General features: G+C 43.5%; 1 protein-coding gene across 3 annotated transcripts in view; it reads right to left on the bottom strand.

Moving 5' to 3' along the window:
* Positions 1-3,819, bottom strand: part of FLNA (filamin A) — a 178,061-nt gene extending 174,242 nt beyond the window's left edge. For all 3 annotated transcript variants that reach the window (XM_082263326.1, XM_082263328.1, XM_082263327.1), the window contains exon 1: positions 3,659-3,819. The gene's annotated coding sequence lies outside the window, so the exon portion shown is untranslated. The remainder of the gene's footprint in view (positions 1-3,658) is intronic.
* Between the last annotated feature and the right edge of the window lie 8,837 nt (positions 3,820-12,656).

Genomic DNA, 12,656 nt, shown 5'->3' with positions numbered 1-12,656 from the left:
TGTGAAAAATATTGTTTTTTTTTTTCAAAATTGTCGCTATTTTTTTGTTTATAGCGCAAAAAATAAAAAGCGCACAGGTGATCAAATACCACCAAAAGAAAGCTCTATTTGTGGGAAAAAAGGACGTCAATTTTATTTGGGTACAGCGTCGCACGACCGCGCATTTGTCCATTAAAATAACTCAGTGCCGAATCGCAAAATAGGGCCTGGTCATTAAGCAGCCAAATCCTCCGGGGGGGGGGGGGGGGTAAAGTGGTTAAGGGGGTGTGGCAGGGGTGTGTCCTATGCCTAAATACTATTGCTAATAGGTGTCCCTTGTTCCCATCTCAAAAAGTTTGAAAGTATGGATTAAGGAACCCTGACTGAGAATGGATGGGTTAGAGGACATTTAGTGAAGGTGACAGCATTCCTAGTACAGTACAAGTATCAAAGTTGCATTCCACAATTTTCTACCTGATTAATAAATAAACTGTTGGGTTTGCTTGTACAAACTACAAGGAAAGTGTCTCTGTTGCTGATTGTAGACAAATTCCAGTTGTCCAGTTGTCCTTTTGGGTTGCTGTGCACAATACAGACACTGCCCTTCTATCTTTTCAAATGTTTGTTAATTGTACTAGGATCAGAAGATCTTCCAGTTCAAAAAGACATCAACTTTCAAACTAAGGCTTATTATTAACTTAGATTAAAATATAGGCGCTATGCGCTTTTATTTTCAACAGCAGAGCTTTTGTCCTCATTGGCCAATCAGATTTAAGTTTTTTAGTTACCTGTGCTTGAAAATCTAACCCAGGAACCTGTTCAGGTTTTATGAGCAACTCAACTGCTATTGGTTTTTCTTGGTTTTTCCATAGCAGACAGTGATTGCACTCAGCATGGTACATTGTTGTGTTAAGACAGTGAATGAACAGACTACATTCAAGAATATAATGCAAATACAGAGCAATCATGAGTCATGTATCAGGAATTGTTAGGGTTCTTGCAACATTTGCCAAATCCTGCACAAGGCTGTAGGGAGAGTCTCCAATGCTTTCTTCTTTGTACACGAGCCATGACTGAGTGCAGAGATGAACATGCATGCTCTCACAAATAAGATATGCTAAAAATTACCAGGGTTTATTTTTATGAAATGGGGCAAAAGTAGAGCCATTACCCATAATAACCAGACTGTCTCGTTTTATCAGTCAATGAGAGAATAAAGTCAAGTTGTTAAATAATTATCCCTTTTAAAATCTCTATCATATGAAGTTCAGACAAGAAAAGAAAACACAGAAACCCCAGAACATGACATCAGCATGGGGTACCCTGTATTTTTCTAGCATACATGCCTCTAAAACACTGGCAAGCAACATTTGGCTCACAGGTAACTGTGGAACTACAAGAACAAGCATGAATGGTTACCTCCCTTATCACGGATGATAGAAAGACACATCTATCTCTGATGAAAATCACCAGAGCTAGAGGTGGTCATCATCAGTTTTGGGGGTTAAGCAGTGCGGGGACAAGGTCATCCATCCCCCAAGGCAAACGTGCCAAACTGCAACCCCCCCCCCCTTTAGGGTTAGGGCCAGGGCGCCCCATCCCTGCAATAAACCATTGTGCCCAGGGCAGCCGTCCCTCCTGCCCACCCCTTGTTCCAGCTCTAGGTATGGACAAGAGCCACAAGATGCTGTGTTACTTAAAAATGTAATTAACCCAACATCTTAAACCTGACACATAAGTGGAGCCATTACCCATAGCAAACAATGATATTTAGTCATATAACTTGCCTGGAGAAATTAAGAAAAAATGTAAGTTGCTTTGGAGAATGGCTTCATCCCAGTTTATAGCAACTAGTAACATGAGGATCAGACTAATGACTAAGCATTTTCATTTTTACATTGGATTTCTTAACTTAACATTATACAAGTGAAAGTGTCAAAAAACAAGCATTTTCTTAGAGGCTGCTCTACAGAACATGGCATCCATCACCACCTAAAATGTGAAATGAACTTCTGTATGAAACATGGAAACCCAGCATCTCTTGGGATGTGAGCTGAGCTGCTATATGAAGCATGACATCCCAGAATACCCAAGTATATGAAATAAGCTACTATGTGACAAAAAGGCAACCCAGCATCTCCTGAGATGAACTGAGCTGCTGTGTAGAGCATGGCATCCCTCCATCCCATGAGAAGTCAATTGAGCTGCGATATGAAGTTTGGTATCCCAGCATCTCTTGGGATGTAAACTGAGCTGCTTTATGAAGTATGATATCCCAGCATCTCTTGGGATGTGAATAGAGCTGCTGCATGAGGCATGGCATGCCAGCATCATCGGAGATGTGAACTGAGCTATATAAGGTATGGCATCCCAGCATCTCTTGGGATGTGAACTGAGCTGCTGTGTGAGGCATGGAATCCCAGCATCATGTGAGATGTGAACTGAGCTGCTATAGGAAGAATGGAATCCCAGAATCTCTTAGGATGTGAATGGAGCTCCTATAGGAAGAATGGAATCCCAGAATCTCTTAGGATGTGAATGGAGCTCCTATAGGAAGAATGGAATCCCAGAATCTCTTAGGATGTGAACTGAGCTGCTGTAATAATCAAGGCAGCCCCACACCCCCTTAGATGTGAAAGGAGCTGCTGTACAAAACATGGCATCCCAGCATCTCCTGAGATGTAAACTAAGCTGATATAGGAAGCATGGCAACCCAGCATCTCCTGAGATGTAAACTAAGCTGATATAGGAAGCATGGCATCCCAGCATCTCCTTGAGATATGAACTGATCTAGTATCACAATAAAAGTTGCAAATGAACCAAATCTACAGCTAAACATAACCTGACTTCAAATGAGAATCTAACCGTATTATGTCCCTTTTAAGTGGCTGATTCTGGTAAAGGATCATATCCTGTGGTCACTGTAGAACCAAATCTCCAACTAATTATTACCTGACTGCAATGGGGAATCTATCCCTAATGTGTCTCTTTTAAGAGGCTGTTTGGTAAAGGATTATGCCCTGCAGTCAATGCAGAACCAAATCTACAACTAACCATAACTGGATTGCAGTGTAGAATCTAGCCATAATGTGTCTCTTTTTAGAGGCTGGGTTTGGTAAAGAATCATGTCCTGCAGTGGCTATGAAATCTAGCCCACAGAGCTAACATCCATAAGATGCAATGGGTGCAGCATTTCATACAACTAGAGGAGTATATGGATCACTGAACTCAGTTATAATCTGCCAGGGAGATAGTAGGTCAGGTCTTTGGGGACAGTAAAGTGACAGCTCTGTGATGATATACCCATCTGACACTGATCAAGCATTTAGCTGTCAGTGACATCCCCAAGCACACATCGCTGTCAGTCCATATAGCTAACCAGCAGGCTGTATGCTTCTGTCACTTTTCACATGACTTTTCTTGTTTTAGCAGCCTGACAACCAAGCTAAAGTCATTTGCCTTAAATGTCCTCCATGTGTTTGATGACACTGATTGTAGTGGGTGTCACATACACACCATTGGTGTCATAGGAGCACAGTGTGCGTTAATACGCATCTACTTGGTGCACTCCATAGTATTCTATAGTATAGTTCCATGTCATGGAGAGCTCAGTGTGGATATTCTATGGTCCTGCCAGGGACACAAGAGACCGGGACAGTGTACAGGACCATCAGCTTACCTTTGGTAGGAGCCTCTTCTATAATAGACCTTTATCAGAGAGGATGGAGCGCTGCTGCCAGTGTCGGTGCGCTTCCCTGTTCGCTCTCCTCCGCGCAGGGGGGAATGCCTTACAATTGCCCTGTCAATAGAATGACACCCCCTTGATCTCTCTCCCCTCTCTCTCTCCGAGATTGAGAAAGCCTTAATTGGTAAAATAGCAAAGTAAAAAAAAGAAAGAGGGGGGGAGTTTATGGCAGCCTGCAGTGGAGTTGGGAACCCCGCCCCCCTGAGCATTGGATGAGGTCAGCCTTCATTTTCTCAGAAGCCTGAATTTCTGCACAGCCTCAAGGCAAAAAAATGGGATGCCTGCTCCTAAAGAATGTTAACCCCTTCACCAGTGAGCAGGAGGGATGGGCATGGAGTGGTGGTCACGATCCAGCGCTGCAGGGGATGCTGAGAGATCCCCGGTACAAGCAGCGCATAGGACTCTGCCAGGGACTCTGCCAGCAAAAAGCCACCGCAAGCCTGGAAGCGCAACACAGAGCCCTCTGAGCCTGTGCAATCCAGGCAAGCAGATCAGTGTTATAGCAAGCCAAAAGCCATAATAAACCCAGATTTACAGCAAGCAGCTCAGAGCCATAGCAAGCCCAGAGCCCTGAGCCTGTGCAATCCAGGCAAGCAGCTCAGTGTTATAGCAAGCCCAAAGCCATAATAAACCCAGATTTACAGCAATCAGTTCAGAGCCATAGCAAGCACAGAGCCCTAAATCTGTGCAATCCAGGCAAACAGCTCAGTGCCATAGCAAGCCCAGAGCCCTGAGCCTGTGCAATCCAGGCAAGCAGCTCAGTGTTATAGCAAGCCCAAAGCCATAACAAACCCAGATTTACAGCAAGCAGCCCAGAGTCATAGCAAGCACAGAGCCCTGAGCCTCTGCAATCCAGGCAAGCAGCTCAGAGCCATAGCAAGCACAGAGCCCTAAACCTGTGCAATCCAGGCAAGCAGCTCAGTGTTATAGCAAGCCCAAAGCCATAACAAACCCAGATTTACAGCAAGCAGCCCAGAGTCATAGCAAGCACAGAGCCCTGAGCCTGTGCAATCCAGGCAAGCAGCTCAGTGCTATAGTAAGCCCAAAACCATAACAAACCCAGATTTACAGCAATCAGTTCAGAGCCATAGCAAGCACAGAGCCCTAAACATGTGCAATCCAGGCAAGCAGCTCAGTGCCATAGCAAGCCCAGAGCCCTGAGCCTCTGCAATCCAGGCAAGCAGCTCAGTGTTATAGCAAGCCCAAAGCCATAACAAGCACAGATTTACAGCAAGCAGCTCAGAGCCATAGCAAGCACAGAGCCACTACATGAAGCTCAGAGCCATGGTAATCGCAGATCTACAGCAAATATCTGTCAGTCAAAGCAAACCCACATTTACAGCAAGCAGCTCAGAGCCATGGTAATCCCAGATCTACAGCAAATAGCTCAGAGTCATTGCAAGCACAGATTTACAGCAAATTGCTCAGAGTCATAGCAAGCCTATAGCCACTGGAAGCTCAGAGCTAGTTTACATTTACAGAAAGCAGCTCAGAGCCACAGAAAGCCCAAAGTTACAGCAAGCAGCTGAGAACCATAGTAATCCCAGATTTACAGCAAGCAGCTCAAAGCCAGAGCAAGCACAGAGCCACTGAAAGCACAGAGCAATAAGCAAGCCCAGATTTACTGCAAGCACAGAGCAATAGCAAGTCCAGAATTACAGCACGTGGCTCAGAGCAAGCACAGCACCACTACAAGCAGCTCAGAGCCACGGGAAGCCCAGATTTATAACAAAAAGCTCATGAAAGTTTGCAATGGTAAAAGAGTCATGGTAATTGCAGATTTACAGCAAATAGCTCAGAGTCATAGCAAGGTCATAGCCACTGGAAGCAGCTCAGAGCCATAGAAAGCCCAGATTTAGAGCAAGCAGCTCAGAGCCATAGCAAGCACAGAGCAATAGCAAGTTCAGAGCTACTGCAAGCAGCTGAGAGCCATAGCAAACACAGAGTAATAGCAAGTCCATATTTACAGCAAGCAGCTCAGAGCCATAGCAAGCACAGAGCAATAGCAAGCCGAGATTTACAGCAAGCAGCTCAGAGCCATAGCAAGCAAAAGGCCATTACAAGCAGCTCAGGGCAACAGAAAGCCCAGATTTACAGCAAGCAGCTCAGAGCCTTAGCAAACACAGAGCCACTACAAGCAACTCAGAGCCACAGAAAGCCCCGATTTACAGCAAGCAGCTCAGAGCCACAGAAAGCAGCTCAGACCCATAGCAACCACAGAGCCACAGAAAGCCCAGATTTACAGCAAGCAGCTCAGAGCCAAAGCAACAAAAGAGCCACTGAAAGCTCAGAGCAATAGCAACAGGGCTGGTGCAATGATTTTTGTATACACAGGCTAAGGTGCATTTTGCTCTCCACCAGACCACCACCATCCACATATGGCATACACATAGCAGCCTATTGCATTTGGGTGTGCACCGCAAAGCTCAAACACGCATCTGTGTGTGTATGTATGTATGTATGTAATATATACACACACACGCTTATAAATACATGTAAAAAACATTTTAATATGTATTAAAACATGGACGGTGTTAGTAGGCAAATGCCACCCCCCCCCCCTGGAATCTCAACTTCCCCCTTTAAAGTGATTGTTAAGCCACTTTATACCATCCTGTCTGGTCTTTTTAATAGACCTGTTTGCCCCAGAGTCTGTGTTTGAAAACTGGTAAAGAATGGCTTATTTTTTTAAGAGGGCTGAGGCCGCTCACGTGACCCATTGTCTCTCTCCTCTCCCTATCTGACAGCTGCCTGCAGCGGAGAGGACAGAGGAGGACAGGAGAGCTATGGATGACGGAGGCACATAAACTGACCACAGTGTCAGGGCTTAGTCGCCATGGTATACCGTGGTCAGTTTACAGAGGGGAGGACATAGCCAGGCAGGATCAGCCAGGTATTTTAGGTGATAGAAGGGGCCAAATTACACAGCACAAGCACTGTGTTGTATAACATGCTTTAAGGGAACAGGATCATTTTTTTTTTTTTAGGTTAACAAATGCTTTAAAAATAAATGCTCCTGTTTGCTTTTTAAAAATGAATACTCAAAATAAGTATACGGAATAAGTCCCTCCCCTTCATGACATTGTTGAAAAAGGGGCAGAGTATTGGTGACCTTAAAATGTTGCCCCCCCCTGAAAAAAGTTCTGCGGACGCCCATGACTGTCAGTTTTTCAGGCGGACCTGATCGGATCCTCCAGTCTCTCCTATGGAGCAGCCAATAATCAGCAGACACATGTCTGCTGACAACCGCCACCATCCGATCCTGCCTGCAAAAAACAGACAGATGGTGGTCCATTTTTTACATCTATTGGGCGGATTGGATCAGATCGGATGGAAACGGATTTCCCCTCAGAGGAGAGCGGGATTGTGTCCATGTCCACTCTGCACAGCGGAGCAGACACAGACATGTCATCTGCCACCACCATCAGCGATCCCCCGCTGAGCAAGCCCAAATCGTTACACGGAGGTGCTCATATGAAAGGGCCCTTAGGGAACGAAAGACGGGTATTTTAAAAATTCGAATCAAGTGGCTAGGGATACAGATTTTTACACCACCAACCCCCCCCCCCCCCCCATTCTGGTGTCCTAAGGCAGCCTTATGCGGATGCCAGCCCTGGACTGTATGCCCAGATTTACAGAAAGCAGCTCTGAGCCAAACCAAGTCCAGAGTTTTTGCAAGCAGCCCAGAGCCACATCTCATCCCTTTAAACCAGGACACATATTATATACACAGGTTCTGAGGCTAATATAATGCACATAAGGCACCAAGTGAGTTTAATTTCCACCTTAATCAGCCACAGAGCTTGTGTAATTGATGTGTGTCCTGGTTTAAAGGGATGAGGTGGCAACCCTAGAGCCACAGCAATCCCAGATTCAATGCAACCATCTCAGAGCCATAGCAGACCCACAGCCAGTGTAAGCTTGGAGCCATAGCAAGCTCACAGCCTCTACAAGCAGCTCAGAGCCAAAGTAAACTCAGATTTACAGCAAGCAGATTAGAGCCATAGCAACCAGAGAGCCACTGAAAGCTCAAAAGCCATAACAAACCTAGAGCCACTCCAAGCTCAGGAGCCAAAGCAAACCTAGAACCACTCCAAGTCCACGGTCAATGCAAGCAGACCAGAGCCACTGCAGTTACATACTTAATGCAATCATCTCAGCTCCATAGCAAGCCCAGAGCCATTGCAATCCCAGAGACAGTGCAAGCAGCTCGGAGCCATAGTATGCCCAGAAGTCTGTAATACCAGAGTCAATACAAGCAGCACAGAGCCAAAGCAAGCTCATAACCACTGCAAGCTGTCCAGAGTCATGGTGTGTTGAAGATCAATCTTCTGGCTTCTAATTCCATAATACTTAGGAAATTGTCATCTTATGATTTCTGTATATTATGATGGCTACAATAAACTAAGGCTATCCTTACACACAATACATATATGATATTTTCAGCAATCGGATATGATATTTTTTATAGAACAAACTTTCAATGCTAATGAAACACTTAACCAACAAAAAGTAAACAAAAAACAAAACAAAAACTGGTTGATCTCATAAAAATAATTGCATTAAATTTATGGTATTCCACAAAGAATGATTTGTGAAAAGTTGATTTGACTACAAAATTGCTGATTTTACAGAACTGGAAATCCTCAGTCTTAATCATTGATAAATGTAATTCTCCTTTTTGTTTTTGGAGGGTGTATTAGCATAAAAATGTTTATTCATGTTTACAGTTGCATTATATTTTTATATTTTTTTCCACTATCTGCTTTTATTCTCCTATGAAAAAAGAAAAAAAAATTAGGCTGATAAGGGGCAATTTTTTTGGCAAAACAGCAGATCCAGGATAGTTAAAGGGAGCTTTCGTAACTTTCAGAAGCTACTTAAAGCCCAACTCCGAGCAAATAAAAAGTTATTCCTTGCAGTGGGGCTGTGGCCACACTGCAAGGGCTAATTGCTCATTGATGTCTAGGGAAACAATAAAAACGAGATATACTTACTTGATCCTCCAGTCCTCCCTGCAGCTAGACCAGTGCCCACAGCTTCTGCACCCCACGCTCTAACAGTCTAGGGTCTGACATCATCAAGACCAGAGCAGGGTTCATAGCCCTGCTCTGGACAAGAGGACTCCAAAGCACAGTCCACTACCTGATCTTGGGGAGTGCTATCCGCTGGGACGGCAGAGAATCAGGTTAGTAAAACTGTTTCTTCTCTCCCCTGTAAAAAAATAGCTATTAACTCTTGCAGTGTGGGCACAGCCCCACTGCAAGGGATAATTTTTCTCTGCCTGGAGTTGGTTAAAGAGCAGAACTGTACTAAAAGTACACTTATTATTTGCCCTGAATTTAGGTTTTCAAGTAGCTCCCAACCCTTACTGAATGACATTTAATTTTCTAAAGCACTGCTTATTATAGACCATTGGCATGTTTTTTCTATAAAATACTGTTTTTATTTTTTTATTTTTTTTGTATACCATTGCTGCTGTTCTCCGTTTAGCCTCTTTTAGTCATTTCCTGTGGGTATGAATGTGCTGCGGCACATCATTACGCTGAATTCGCTTGCTGGTTAAACCATGCTTGGGCGATATGTGTCAGCTTCACCACTTGTGGCCTAAATGGCAGGATTACCAGGTATTATTTGAATGAAAATTTTAGGTAAAAAAAAGTTAGAAAATAAGCTATAGTTCTATTACCCCTATGATGCACTTTCCCCTGCCTCCAGCCTTCCTTAAAAGTCTTATACTCACCTGTGCCCAATCCAGTGAATGCTTTAACGCCCAGACACACAAAAAGAAAAAAGGATGAAAATTTCCATACGAGAACGGATCGGTCGATTATCTGATCGTAAGTATAGTGCTTTCGACAGCCAATTCCAACTGTTCAGACAACAGAAACCGAAGGAGCAAGCTAGAAAACTTTTCTCATCCATGAACACAATGTACGTTTTTTGCTAAATGTGTACACTCACCATACATAAATAATCAAATAGAAAATACGTGCAAGATCAGAAGAAAAGAAAGACCCAGAAGACCCTAGTACATAGTTATATTTGCCATTTGAGAACTTTCATACAAGTTAATGTATACATTTACCTTACATCATGATACACACATTTGTAGAAAACTGAACAATCAGTCATCCAATTTTCTCATAGTATGTAAAAGGCCAGAGCTCTTCAAACTTTCTACACAAAGGACTAGTTTATTGTCCATCAGACTTTACAGGAGCCGGACTGTGGCCAGCGGGAGTGTACATTTTCCTGGCATCGGTGGGAGTAAACATTGCCACATTTGGTATTAGGGGGAAGAATAGAGTTCCATTGTTGGTGTCAGTGGGAGAAATACGAACACTCCATAGGATCAACTGGAGAATGCACTGCAAATGTGCAGGAGCAGCTCAGAAGTTTCTGACAAATGGCTCAGCTGCTACACAGCAATATCTTGCTGGATTTGGGACAATTAAATCTGAGTCTTGTGGCAGGGTGAGGGACAGTACAGTTTGAATTTACCTGCACCAAATGGGCCAAAGATAGAGTTTGACAGGTGTCATAGTCTTCTATGGGGTTCCACTAGGAAGGAATGACCAAGAGACAGAAGAGTTGTGGTGCAGGAACAATCCCTAAAGGCCATAGCTATCGGACCGATGTAACCATGGAGGGGTGAAAGGGGGGTAGGATCTGTTAGGTCAACTTAATGGTGCAAACAGGATAAGTGCACATTCTCCAAAAGTGCCCTTATCCTTTAAAGCTTATATAATATTTTAGAGATTGGGTTTGGATCTATTTTAATACTAACTTATGAGCCCAAAGCTGGCAATATATTCTTACTGTGAGGAGAAAAAGTATTTTATCACCTGCTGATTTTGTATGTTTGCCCACTGACAAAGAAATGATCAGTCTATAATTTTAATGGTAGGTTTATTTAAACTGTGTAGCAGTGAGACAAAATAACAACAAAAAATCCAGAAAAAACACATTTCAAAAAAGTTATAAATTAATTTGCATTTTAATGAATGAAATAAGTATTTGACCCCTTCGCAAAATATGATTTAGTACTTGGTGGCAAAACTCTTGTTGGCAATCACAGAGGTCAGCCTTTTCTTGTAGTTGGCTACCAGGTTTGTACACATCTCAGGAGGGATTTTGTCCCACTCCTCTTTGCAGATCCTCTCCAAGTCATTGAAGTTTACATTTGGTAACTCGAGCCTTCAGCTCCCTCCACATATTTTCTATGAGATTAAGGTCTGGAGACTGGCTAGGCCACTCCAGGACCTTAATGGGGTTCTTTTTGCCTTGGCCGTGTGTTTTGGGTCATTGTCATGCTGGAATACCCATCCACGACCCATTTTCAATGCCCTGACTGAAGGAAGGAGGTTCTCACCCATTATTTGACAGTACATGGTGAAGTTGTGCTGTCCCCTTAGTAAAAAAACACCCTTAAAGCATAATGTTTCCACTTCCATGTTTGAAGGTGTAGATGGTGTCCTTGGGGGTCATAGGCAGCGTTCCTCCTCCTCCAAACATGGTGAGTTGAGTTGATGCCAAAGAGCTTAATTTTGGTCTCATCTGACCACAACACTTTCACCCAGTTCTCCTCAGAATCATTCAGATTTTCATTAGCAAACTTCAGACTGGCCTGCACATGTGCTTTCTTTAGCGGAGGGACCTTGCGGGTGCTGCAGGATTTCAGTCCTTCATGACGTAGTGTATTACCAATTGTTTTCTTGGTGACTATGTTCCCAGCTAAATCTTTAAATTGACATAATGGAAAGTCTTTCAAAAGTAACCTATAAAGTGCTCAGGTGCTCCAATTCCAAAGGACCAAAGTGCTGAAGTGCTTCATGTAAACACGCTGTGAAATGTAACACACTCCCCTCTTGTATCCCCACTCACCAGAAAAAATGTATCTGGTGAGATGGAATCCAGATCGCTTTGACAATAAAGCTGTGTTCCAACAATTGATAATCTTGGGATAGCTTTAGTGACCTTCAGACTGTTAATTTAAATTCCAGGAACCTTCCAGGATGACTTCATGAGAGAGGCTCCTCCCACCTCAGTATATGTAAAAATCAGTATAAATAGTGTCAAACGTTATTTATCTTATGACCAGTTGTTGCCAATACCCTAAGTTGATAAGATAGTCCAAAAAGGGCCTTATCCATAGGTCATCAAGGCTTGAACGCCAACATGCGTATTACGATAAGTTATCTGTGTAGCTCCATCCCGAGTGGGAAGTCACCAGTAAGCACCATGAAGCGGAAGGCGAGTCACTGAACCCTCCCCCCTACACCACTAGCTGAAAAATCAACACAGCGCTCTCTAGTGGGAGATTAGAGGAATTTAATTTATTCTCGCTTGAGAAAAGGAGATTAAGGGCGGATACGATCAACATGTAGAAATACATAAGTGGTCCATATAGTGAACTTGGTGTTGAGTTATTCACATTAAGGTCATCAGAAAGGACAAGGGGTCACTATTTACGTCTAGAGGAAAAAAGATTTTGTCTCCAAATACGGAAAGGTTTCTTCACAGTAAGAGCTGTGTAAATGTGGAATCGACTCCCTCCAGAGGTGGTTCTGGCCAGCTCAGTAGATTGTTTTAAAGAAAGATCTGGATTCTTTCCTAGGTGTACATAATATAACTGGGTACTGACATTTATAGGTAAAGTTGATCCAGGGAATTTCCAATTGCCTCTCAGGGGATCAGGAAGGATTTTTTCCCCTTCTGTAGCAAATTGGATGGTGCTTTGCTGGGGTTTTTCGGCTTCCTCTGGATCAACTGTGGGTACAGGTTTGTGTATATGGGATTGTATGGTTGTGTTTTTTTTATTGGTTGAGCTAAATGGACTTGTGTGTTTTTTCAACCTGACTAACGGGGGGCCGGATTTAAAGAAACTGCAGCTTCAAACCTCTATGACGTGTTTCAGTTTCGCCGCGTT

Source organism: Pelophylax lessonae (genome assembly GCF_965119305.1).
Source record: "Pelophylax lessonae genome assembly, chromosome: 7".
Classification (NCBI taxonomy): domain Eukaryota; kingdom Metazoa; phylum Chordata; class Amphibia; order Anura; family Ranidae; genus Pelophylax; species Pelophylax lessonae.
This window is presented reverse-complemented; position numbering and strand designations above follow the sequence as displayed.